General features: G+C 42.5%; 1 non-coding gene across 1 annotated transcript; it reads left to right on the forward strand.

Moving 5' to 3' along the window:
* The first annotated feature begins 219 nt into the window (after positions 1–219).
* Positions 220–290, forward strand: TRNAG-CCC. The gene has a single exon. It is a non-coding gene; the product is annotated as a tRNA-Gly (tRNA).
* The last annotated feature ends 11,702 nt before the right edge of the window (positions 291–11,992 follow it).

Below are 11,992 nucleotides of genomic sequence, written 5' to 3' on the forward strand. Positions count from 1 at the left end.
TAATATGGTTTGTTTAATTTTCTACTAATGTATGCATATAGCTGTTTTGATAATTTAATTAAAGGATTAAAAAAATCTTTCAACAATTTTTTTTTTTTTTTTTTTTTGAAAGAGGCAAGCTCCCTTCACTTTGTCACTCGTATACCATCTCCAGGATTGCACAACAGTTGGGAAAGCTAGAATGCTCACTCCCTAATGTACAAAAACTGTATTAAGTTTGTATTGGTGGTTCAGTGGTAGAATTCCTGCCTCCCACGCGGGAGACCTAGGTTCAATTCCCGGCCAATGCACTTTCTTTGATGGCGAAGTGGTGCAGCAGCAGCGCTGTCACCCCACAGCAAGGGGTTCTCCTTCTCGATTCTCGGCTGGAGTGCCTTCTGTGTGGAGTCTACATGTCCTCTCTGCATTCATGTGGGTTTCCTCAGGGTGCTCCGGTTTCCTCCCACGTTCAAAGACATGCATCTGGAGTGTTTCTCCCCGGGCCTCTGCTGAAAATTGGCTACATTCCAAGTCTGACTTTCCGGGTTCACAACTGTTGAATAAAAATAAATAAATACACACACACACACACATATATATAAAAATATGTATCACACACACATTTTATATATATATATCTATATATATATATATATATATATATATATATAAACTATAAAACACCAAAAAGTGTATAGTCATCCCCTTTGGCAAAAACAAAGTGCCCACAATGGATTACCACCTATGTGGTAATTTAAGTACAGAAGAAGTAATTAGGGACCTGGGGACCCAAGCTGATAGCAATCTCTCATTTGACAACCACGTGGCCAAAGTGGTTAGAAAAACATTTTATATATCCCACCTAATTATGAAGGGATTCACATCTAGATCAGGGGAGGTCATCGTGCCTCTTTACTCATCCCTCATCAGGCCCATAATTGAGTACAATGCCCCTTTTGGGATGTACCTTACCAGACACCTGCAGCAACTGGAAAGACCCCAAAAGTACCTCACCAAGAGGATCAAAGGGCTCAAACAGATACCATATGCTGCCCGGTTAAAGAAACTCCAGCTCTACTCAGTGGCATACCGCCTGCTCAGAGGCGATCTGTGCCTGACGTATAAAGCCATGTCCAACCTGGAATTAATGGACATGCTAAACCTCAGAAAATCCAAATCCCATCGAGCTATGCGCTCGAGAGACTTGAACCTCAGCACTGAAATAAACAGGACATGCAGGAGGGACAGATTCATAACCCAGAGGCTCCCTTCACTCTGGAATAAAATTCCAGTCCAGGTTAGGCAGAGTCCCTCATTGACTCTCTTCAAGAGGAAACTTGATGAGTGGATGGGAGATCGTAGGTTTACCCCAGGTATCACTTCTGTGTCACTGTTAGACAGAGGCACAGTATACTAACCTTGAAAAAGGGCATAGCAAAATTAATTTAAAATGGGTAGCGAAAGCCAAACACACTCTGGCTAGGCTTATAAATGCCCTAGGGTAGATAGCCTAGTATGAACATATATATATATATATATATATATATATATATATATATATATATATATACATATACACACACACACACACATCTACATACATATATATGTACGTACATCTGTGTGTGTGTGTGTGTGTGTGTGTGTGTGTGTGTGTGTGTGTGTGTGTGTGTGTATGTATGTATGTATATATATATATATATATATATATATATATATATATATATATATAAAAATAAAACACACAACCTATATATACAGATACACACGTACAACAGGGCAATAAAGCACACTAACGGATATTCAAATAAAGGGTGTTAGGTTTGTAAAACACACAAACTCACAAGTTTATTAAGAAAAAAACAGGCCATGGGATTCAATAAACTCCATGTAGGCAAGCCTACACAGAGTTTACATGTGTGCGTGGTAAGCATCATTGCATGTTCATACCACTCAACGTGTTTAAACGTAAATAAGAGAAGTTGCTGGCCAGGAAACCATGTAAGCAAACACAGATAGCAATCCTGTTTAAACAGGGCACTGAAGGTCAGTGGTTTTGTGTGGAATGCCACAATGATCACCAGGGCTTAATAGATAGCTCTCAATCTCTTAGTGCAAGACATTTGGACAAAGGCCAACATAATGGGGGGGCAATGACCCACAAATATTTGCTCACTAGAAATGTGCTAACATAACCAGGGGGTTGTGTTAAGATACATGTTCTGAAGGATTTGAAGCTTGAAACTCGAATGTATGTAATTGAGTCGGTTTACTATCAAAATTTCGAACCGTACTCCATCGACTGTACTATCGTCGAATATGGAAGTTAGAAAACGGTAATACTGATGTCAAAAAAAAAATCTAGGAACGGGTTTTAACATGGGCCAAGGTAGGTGTTCACTATTATTCCGAACTACAAACATTTCCCCTACCTCGACCCATGTTAAAACCCGTTCCTAGATTGTTTTTTTGACATCGATATTACAGTTTTCGAACTTCCGTGTTAGACGATAGTACAGTCGACGGAGTACGGTTCGAAATTTTGATAGTAAACCATCGAGTCACATCAGTCCCGAGATCATTCTAGTGATATGGCAGAAAACCACAACTTTGATAAGGAACACACCAAAAGGTATGAAGGAAAAAATCTGGACATTCTGTGAAAATCAGGACAGTTGAGAGGTATGACTTAAGTTTAGGGTCCAAAGACAGTACAGGACATGCAGATTATTGTGAAATCCCATTCCTGTCATTCTGTACTTAAGTTGCATAAATGATCTGCAAGGGTACATGGACTGCCATGTAAAATAAACACTTGGGGGAAATTTTTGTGTATGGAATATGGACACAAAGATGAACTGTAGGAATGAACACAGAGAAAGAGGACAGGTGAAAGAACCTAATGTACAGAAGATGAGAGCATGTCAATGGAAGATGGTTGTAGCAGCAACACCAATCACATCAATCCGGTACGGTAGGGACTACATAGTAAAAATGTGTATTATGTGACTGTCACACAAGGCGACATACCAATGGGGAAGATGTCTGCATGAGATACGCACCCTTACATGATCAATGCAGAAGACATCTATCAGGGATGTTGCATACAAATGGAGTAGGGTGCATATTGTGAAGCTCTGCAAATTGATTTGCCTAGATGTGAGTGTAATCTCAGCAGAGGCCTCCAGCAAGCAGGACACAGGTAAAGGCTCATGGACAACATTAAAAGAAGCAAGCACAAATCATGAACAATACCAGAATACCACCACCAGTAATCCCATGCCTCTGACATAACATGTGATTTACAGTGATCAGAGATGATTCTGCATAAACACACTTGTACAACCATTATGATATGTCCACACACACCAAACGTAATCACACACACTTCTCTGGCACCGTAACATCTGCTGGAGGTGGCAGAAGGGACACCGATATACCTGTATGCAACATAATGATCAATGCAGGCTAGTTGACTGGTGTGCATGGCATATACATATGGAATAATCCACACTGCTACAAATGTTACCCTTGCCATAACACGTATGTATGTACTGTGCGCATCAGTAGAACAGGTAACACACATGCATCTGGTGTAACAACTTGATAGTGGTTCTGCACCATCAGACAGTAAAGTTTATGCCAAACATCCAAGTATGGCCAATAAGATGTGTGACGGCACACTGTGATAAAGGTGGTACACTTCAGTTACACATCACTGGAAGATGTGTAGGGAGGTACATGAAGAAGGGTGCATTCTACTCAGTTATTGGTGTGATGAAGGCTGTGAACTACAGAGGTATTATGGCCTCTGATCTGGATGTCCTTCACATACAAGGGAGTAGTCAGCACTGTGACCACATGCTGGTGGATGCTCCACTTACCATCTACCTCAAGACACAGGTCACATACCTATTGGTCTGACTACAGGGTGTGATGCCTACATTATACTTGGGTTGTGAGCTTGTTTTCCCCGACGTAACAAATCTCCCCATGTTTTCTTGTGATTGCATGTGTTGTCATGGCTGTGGCAGCAATGTTTGGTGTGTGTTGATACTGTCTGTATTACACTAATATCAGAGTCAATGATTGCCCACAATCTGTAATCCTTAAGGCAGCTGCTTGCACACAGGATGTGTATGTCATCTGTAATATCCATCACTTAAAGTAAATGACAGGAAAGGGCCTAGCAGATGGCCCTGATGTACAGACCTGATCAATGGACCCAAGATATAGGTCATTTCACACACATCCACATATTTTGATGACATGTATGCGATACACTGGTGTACAAGGCCACATCTGACAGTGTTGAGTGAGTACCTCAGTGTTGATTTGTGTCAAATGCCTTGGGCTTGTCAAGTTCAAAAGGCTGATAGTGCTGTCACCTTGCATGCCCTCGATGACCTCTCTGAGGACATCTAACAGATGTAACAGACATGATGTAGCATTAAAAACTCACACAGGTCTGTTGCACACAGCTGGGATAGTGTCCATTTAGAAAATGTCCAAGATGACATGTTTGTCTACCTCACATATGAGGAGATTCAAGATGTTTCTATACATGCATGCATCGGGTGCTGCCCCCCTCCCCCCATTCACATGGATGCATGTTGAAAACACCATTCTACAGCAACACAGTATGTGTGGAGGATGTACTGAAATGTGTATTCAACCAGGTCAGGAAGGTGTATGTGATGACTCGTGTCATAGGTGATCTGTGATGTCACAGCCCACTGATTCTGTGCGATAGGCATGGATGAAGGTAAGACAGCGTATACTGGCTATCCTTAACTGGCCTAGGGTTTGAAAACAATCCCCCATGCAGGGAATCAACCTCTACCGGTAGAGCTGCCACCACTGGTGTACCCCACACATCTGTGCTTGGACCTTTTACTGTTTGGAATCCATTTCTCAACAGTTCAAGTTAAAAGTATACAGCCTTTGACTTACCACGTTTGCTGATTCTTGCATACTGAGCGCAATCATGGAGTCCACCTATGATACTACAGGAGGGGCTAACACAAAAAAATGATTGATGACAAAGCCACACGGTCTAAAAATAAATGCAAAATAGGTCTATTTTGGCCTTCTGTAAAGTGGAATACCCTGCTAATTACAGCATTGACAACAGTCCTGCTATGCTGAAACCCAGTGATGTAAGCACTGGGAACACATGTACATAGCACTCTGATCTTCGTCCACCAAGTGTCCACAATGGTATTGAAAGCTTATGTTGTGCACATCACAGGTCATGCCATCATATTCAAATTTCAGGATTATAGTACAGCACTGTACTCGAACCTCATCAGAACACTAATGTATAGAGTACAATGCTCTCTTCTGCCTGTATCTCACCAGACACATGTGGCAGCTGGAGAGACCACACGGGTTACTCACCAAGAAAAAAAACACAGTGCATACAAACCATGCCATGATGGATGCGGAGAGACCGAAATCAAGGTCACTGTAATCTTTATCATATAGGACAAGAGAAATTTTGCCTGCCCAGTCTCTGACACTGCCCTAGAGAGACTAGTGCATATCCACAAATCAGATATAGCCAATGACATCAGCAGTGTCTGGTGGGGAGAATATGGAAATAATGGTGTCCTACATGATGGTGTAAAAGGTTCTCTGTAATGACAAATAACTGCTGACACACACACAGTTGACCTCCCTGAGAACAGAACTCCTACCAAAGTACATGGACTACAGAACTCAGCACTTTATGCAAGCGCCACAGCACAAGTCTGACTTATAAGACTACAGATCAATTTATAGTGAATGACATCAGCAATCATGCTGAAGAGATGTTGTTGAAAGGCCTGCATGAAATGGATGCGTAGGCATGTGCAAGTATCAAAATACTGTAAATCCATGGGATTGGAGCAGTAACTGTGGGATATGCACTTCTGCTCTTCTGGCTAGACACACAGACACCTGCACACATGACTGCATTAAGAACAGAATTCCTACCTAAGCACACAGACTGCAGAACTCAGTACTTTACACAAGTGCCATGGAACAAGTCTGACTTTTACAAGACTGCAGGTCAAGTTGTAGTGGATGACATTAGCAGGGCATATTGGACAGAATATGCTGGGAGGCCTGCATAGGTACTTCACAGGAAGTTACTAGCTTAATGGCCCTAGGGCATTCAAAAGCCTAGTTGTGTAAAATCACAAGTACCCTTATTGAGCAAAGTTAGATGGTCATTGCTAGCAGAGCAATTTTGTGGTCAGCACCAACTGGTCCTGTCCATGAGGGACATTTTCACCCTGGGGTGGCACCTATCACCCATCCAGTTGTCAAGGTTACGTCTGAATAGGGTCTTTGAGGAGCACTGCTTCACATGTAGTAGCAGCCTAATTACACAGGAGTGGCAATCACTGGAAGAGATATCCATCTCTCCAGCATGTTCTGTTTATGTCACAGGCTTGGTTGAGATCCCATTTGATTTGCAAATGTCCAGCATTTCCAGTAGGGCAGGGTCTGAGACTACTCTGTAGGCCAGGGATTAGTCATCTCTCAGCAGCCTGCATGATACAGAGTACAGTGACAGGTATTTCAGTCTTGCCATGTATATCATGTTTTGGAGACCCTGAATTCTCCTGGTCACAAACCTCTGTGGTTTCTCCAGTTGTTGCAGGTATCTGGTGAGGTACAGACGGAAGGCAGCATTGTATGCAATTAGTGGTCTGATAAGAGTAGAGTACAGCAGTGCTATGCCCTCTCTGGTCTTGGATATGAGGTGTGCCATGTAAATTGTAAAATATGTGTTGAATAGTGATTAAAGTGTAGACTGCTATCAATATGTGTTCCCAAGTCTCGCAACACTGTGTTTGAGCTTAGAGTAGTGCTATGTATATCAATTAGAAGAGGTACTTCACTGCAAAAGGGAACAAAGAGGCATTTTTTGCTTTATGGTTCAGTCCGTGAGTTTGGCACCAATCATGTGTCTGTGTCGGCCCCTTCTGTAATACATCAACATAGCTGGGGGACTCTTCATGACTGTATCCATTTGAAAGTCATCTGCAAACTTGGTAATAATAAGCAAGATCTACCCTTGACAAAAGCAAAATGGGTCAAGTTAAGTGTGTTGAGGGTCACCCATGTCTATGTGAATAAGATCCATGCTGATTCTTTCCCCAGCCTTGCAGATCAGGCTTTTTAGGCTTAGGCTTATGCTTATGGGTCAATAGCTCTATTTCTGCATGTTAACAGATACATCCATATTGTATATCACACAACATTTGATAGTAATTTCTGTAGTGTAATTGATATATGTGTGAAAAAAAGTACTGAGACACCAGGGGTTGCAGTGCTTGGGGGGAGACCACACATGGCTGGCTATATTGTAAATGTGTGACATTGTTAGGGTATTCACTTAGTTATGCTGTCATGTGTAATTTCATGTCATAAGCTGGAAATGTACAGTAAACATCAGTAATACACATAGTAATATTTACATTTCCATATAGTGTGACGAGCAGTGGGCTTGCCTGACGGTTGGCAAACTGTTTGCTCATGCAAAATACACATTTCCAATACTTTACCTGTTTGCACATAGTTAAGCAGTGCAAAAACGTGAGCAGCACTAAAGTCTGAGAGTTAGTACGGAGTGTGTGAAACACACCGGCTGCCTAAATGACTCTGTGGCAGCAAGTGTAAATGCATTGACATTTCTTTTTGAGCCCAGATGATACTAGGTTTAAATGCAGGTATATCGAATACTTTTGAAATACTTTCAACTAAACAGTGATAATGCAATGACACAAATTCTTCATAGTATATATGTGCCGCTGTGTGTTGGCATAGTGCAATGGGGTTAAGCGGCATTGCATGGAGGTAACCCCACAGCACTCTACTGCCACTCACCATCTCTTGGCATTGCTGAGTGATGCAAGACTCCATGCAAACACAGAAGCCAAAAAGTGACGGGATCCATTGCTTTTTCTGCTACTTATAGGTGTTGTGTGCGATTCTATTTTTTGACCAGATTATAGGTGTTAAAAATGGGGTAGATAAGAAAGTGGTGAAATGGAGAGCAAGCAGGGGAAGAAAAAAGGAATGCATAGGAGGAAGGTGGGAAAGAACCATAACTATCCATTTCTTCAACAGTAAAAACTGATCATATGTGCAGAATATTACCTGAATTTGGACTATCACCTACAGAAAGGGGGGTGACAAAGTAACCATGTTGTATAGCTAACTGGACCGAATCAAGTGCATCAAATATACACTATACACGTGTGTGAAATTGACATGTATGGGATGTGGGTTTTTTTTTTTTTTTTTTTTTAATTCAGTAAGAGGGGACTGCTGGTTAAGAGACATAGGTATGTCTGGGTCAGTTAAGTTGGGTAGGTGAGAAAGCAAATGCCAACAAATGGGACAAGAGACTGGTACAGTGAGGGACACAAAAGGTTGGGGATACCATGATTGGGATGAAGGAGGAGACAATCTAGGCTCATGCCCGTCAAGCATGGAGATATTGAGAATAGAGTTCTCACCCACTGGAGTGTCATCACTTTCCCCTTACACATATGGCGTTGGACTGCTTGATGCCTTCTCCTATAGACCATGAGGGACAGCAGCCTCTCATTCTGGCATAGGCATACACCAGTAGTAAAGTACATGACCCTACACACCAACCCTGTCATCTCCCAGCGAGTGATAAAAATCATCACCTCTGCCACTACTCCCAGAAGGTACCCACTGCACCAGCTTCCAGGGCAGTACTACCCGAGGGTACAGGTAGTGCAGGGGCAGCACAGGGAGTGCTGCCAGGTTGGCTCCCAGACATGCTGGTCATCTGTGTTGGAGTCAGTGGAGTCGGGGCAGGCTGATCCGCTGGAGTTAGCCCACCTCGCTGTGCTGTGTAGTATTTAGTGATATGCCACATGGATGACAAGAAGCCATTCTGACAACATATAATAGAAAATAAAAGAAAAAGAAGGGTCTGGGGTGAGGAAAAAAAAAAAAGATAAAATTAGTACCATCACATGTGACATACAATGCAGTAATACAATTATACAACTCTTTGAAGTATTACATTTAAGTACATGCCCCAACAGATCATAGTATATTACAGACTGCTGAAGATAATCCTTGAAATGTGCATATATTGCAAATATGTGTGTTCCAATTATACAGATTACAGCAGGGCATTTTGCCACTGTTACAGAGTTTTTAATTTAATGTAAATAATTATTGAAGAAATAAAGAATAGTTGTGTAAAATCTTACCATAACCATAGATAACCTTCCCTTCCATGTTGCAGTATTTATAACATGCTTGATTCCCTGCCTAGGCGAACCAATGTCTAGCCAGTACACCAAAGACTTAAGCTACTGCTAGGTGCGTGCAACAGTGCACACAGGATGCAGCTGATGTAGGCCATGAATGTGACATCTGCACGTACCATCCTCAGAACTAAATGCCCCAGTCAGAACACCAGTCCAATGAGAAGATGAATAGGAATTTATCATCCAAAGAAGAACATGAACCAAGGGGGAAGGTGGGATGGATAGAATACTGCAACATGGAAGAGAAGGACATCTATGGTTATGGCAAGATTTTACACAACTATTCTGTCCTTCTGTTCTCATGTTGCAGTATTCATAACATAAGGAGAATACCAAAGTTCATGAGAGGGAAAGGGAGGTTGGAGTACAGGAAGTCTACATAAATCCATGCAGAATTGCCCTTAAAAAACCTGCCCTGGATCTGGAGACAAGAGTCCAACTTACAGTGTTTAGTGAAGGTTTGCACAGAGGACCAAGTAGCTGCTTCCAGGATAGAGGTAGTGTCCAGACCCTTGAAGATGGCCCCAGAGGAAGCTAAAACGAAAAAATCACCACTGATACTAAAGACAACCACAAAGCATTCTATAGCTATGTCAAGAATCTCAATGGCAACTCTCAGATCTGCTCTGAGTTACAGCACAATGGCACTAAATAAATATACAGAACCAACTGATATTGCCAACATTCTGGCAGATAGTCAGTGCTAACTTTACCCCTCTCTCACCCCCTAAAGGGTGCATCTTTATACCGGAAGAATGCAAAGTTCCTGTAATCACAGCTGCACAGGTAAAAAACACATGAACAAAGCATCTATGGGACCTGACAACATCCCAGGCTGTGTTCTACATGAACTACTGAACGAACTGGCACCCCACTAAGTACCATGTTCAATCTTAGCCTTACCTCAGGCCGTGCCTACTGAATGGTGCACAGTAACGGTTATCCCACTCCACAAAGGGGAAGCCACCACGGACCCTGGGAACTACCGCCCCATTAGCCTGACGAGCCTGGTCTGCAAGGCTATGTAATGTATCATCATAGAACTTATAAACAATGACATTGGTAATCTCCAAACTCTGGACCCCACCCAGTTCAGGTTTGCAAAAGACAGATCATGTCTCCTAAACCTGATAAGACTTCTTTGAAGAGGTCACCAAAGCCGTAGATGAGGGTAAGGTGGTCCACGCAGCCTATCTAGATCTCGCCAAGGCTTTCGTCACCATCCCCTACACTGGAATTACACATAAACTCACTAAACTAGGTATAAATCAGTACGTCACAAGATGGGTTGCCAACTGGCTCACTGACAGAACCCACACTGTGGAAGTAGCAGACTAAATCCAACTTCAGACCAGTGACAAGTGGAGTACCACAGGGTTCAGTCCTAGGTCCTCTCCGGTTTGGTATCTACTTCTCTGAAGTACAGGCCAACACAGAAGGTCTTTGGCTAACAAAGTTCGCAGACGACTGCAAACTAGGAGCCATAATCAAAACTCCTACGATGTGCACATCCTACAAAAGGGCCTCACTGAGACAGATGCCTGGTGTCAAAGCCATGGCCTCAAGCTCAATGCCAAAAAAAGGGCCTCACTGAGACAGATGCCTGGTGTCAAAGCCATGGCCTCAAGCTCAATGCCAAAAAATGCACTGTTATCCCTTTTGGTACAAACTTTGTACCCATGAACTACCACATAGGTGGTAGTCTACGTAACACCAAAAGTGTAATAAGAGACCTTGGGACACAGGTGGACAGCAGTCTCTCCTTTGATAATTACACTGCCACAGTAGTCAGGAAATCCTTCTACATGGCACACCTCATCACAAAAGGTTTCTCATCCAGGAAAAAAGAGGTCATTGTTCCCCTCTACTCATCACTCATTAGACCCATTATAGAGTACAGCACCCCTTTTATTATGTACCTCACAAGACATCTACAACAACTGGAAAGGCTGCAGAAATACCTCACAAAGAGGATTACTGGCCTCAAACATATGCCCTACGCAGACCATCTCAAAAAACTCCAGCTTTACTCTGTCGCATATCGCCTACTCAGAGGCGATCTCTGCCTAACATACAAAGCTATGTCAAACCCAGAGCTGTTGGACATGCTCCACTTAAAGATATCCCAATCCCTTCAAGCTACATGCTCTAGGGACCTAAACCTTGTCACCACAATAAACAGAACATGCTGGAGGGATAGATTCCTGTCCCAGAGACATCCCATACTCTGGAACAAACTATATATCTATATCAAAACAAAGCTCCTCATTAGTACTCTTCAGGAAAAATCTTGAAGATTGGATGGGAGATAGGAAATTCACCCTGGGGATCACTTCTGTGGGTCTGCTTGACAGGGGCACAGGAAAAAAATTTTTTTGGATGGCAAAAGCCAGGGTACCGTTTGGCTAGGCTTACATAGGCCCTAGAGCCAATAGCCTAATACCTACCTATGAATGGGCCTTAACTGAGGAAACAAGTGTTTTTCCCTGAGACAAATAGCAGAAAGAAATGGCTTTAGATATCCAAAAGGGAATAGTGTGTTTAGAGACAGGTTTACCCAGTGCCCTGGGGTGAAAAGAAACAATTGCTCAGAATTCCTAATGGACTTGGTCTTATCCAGGTAAAATCTGAGATGTGTATGTACATCCAAAGTGTGGAGTATCCTCTTACTAGAGTTTTGAGGGATAGGGAAAAAGGTAGGC

This window comes from Protopterus annectens, chromosome 12.part0 (assembly GCF_019279795.1).
Source record: "Protopterus annectens isolate FY-2018-M chromosome 12.part0, PAN1.0, whole genome shotgun sequence".
NCBI lineage: Eukaryota > Metazoa > Chordata > Ceratodontiformes > Protopteridae > Protopterus > Protopterus annectens.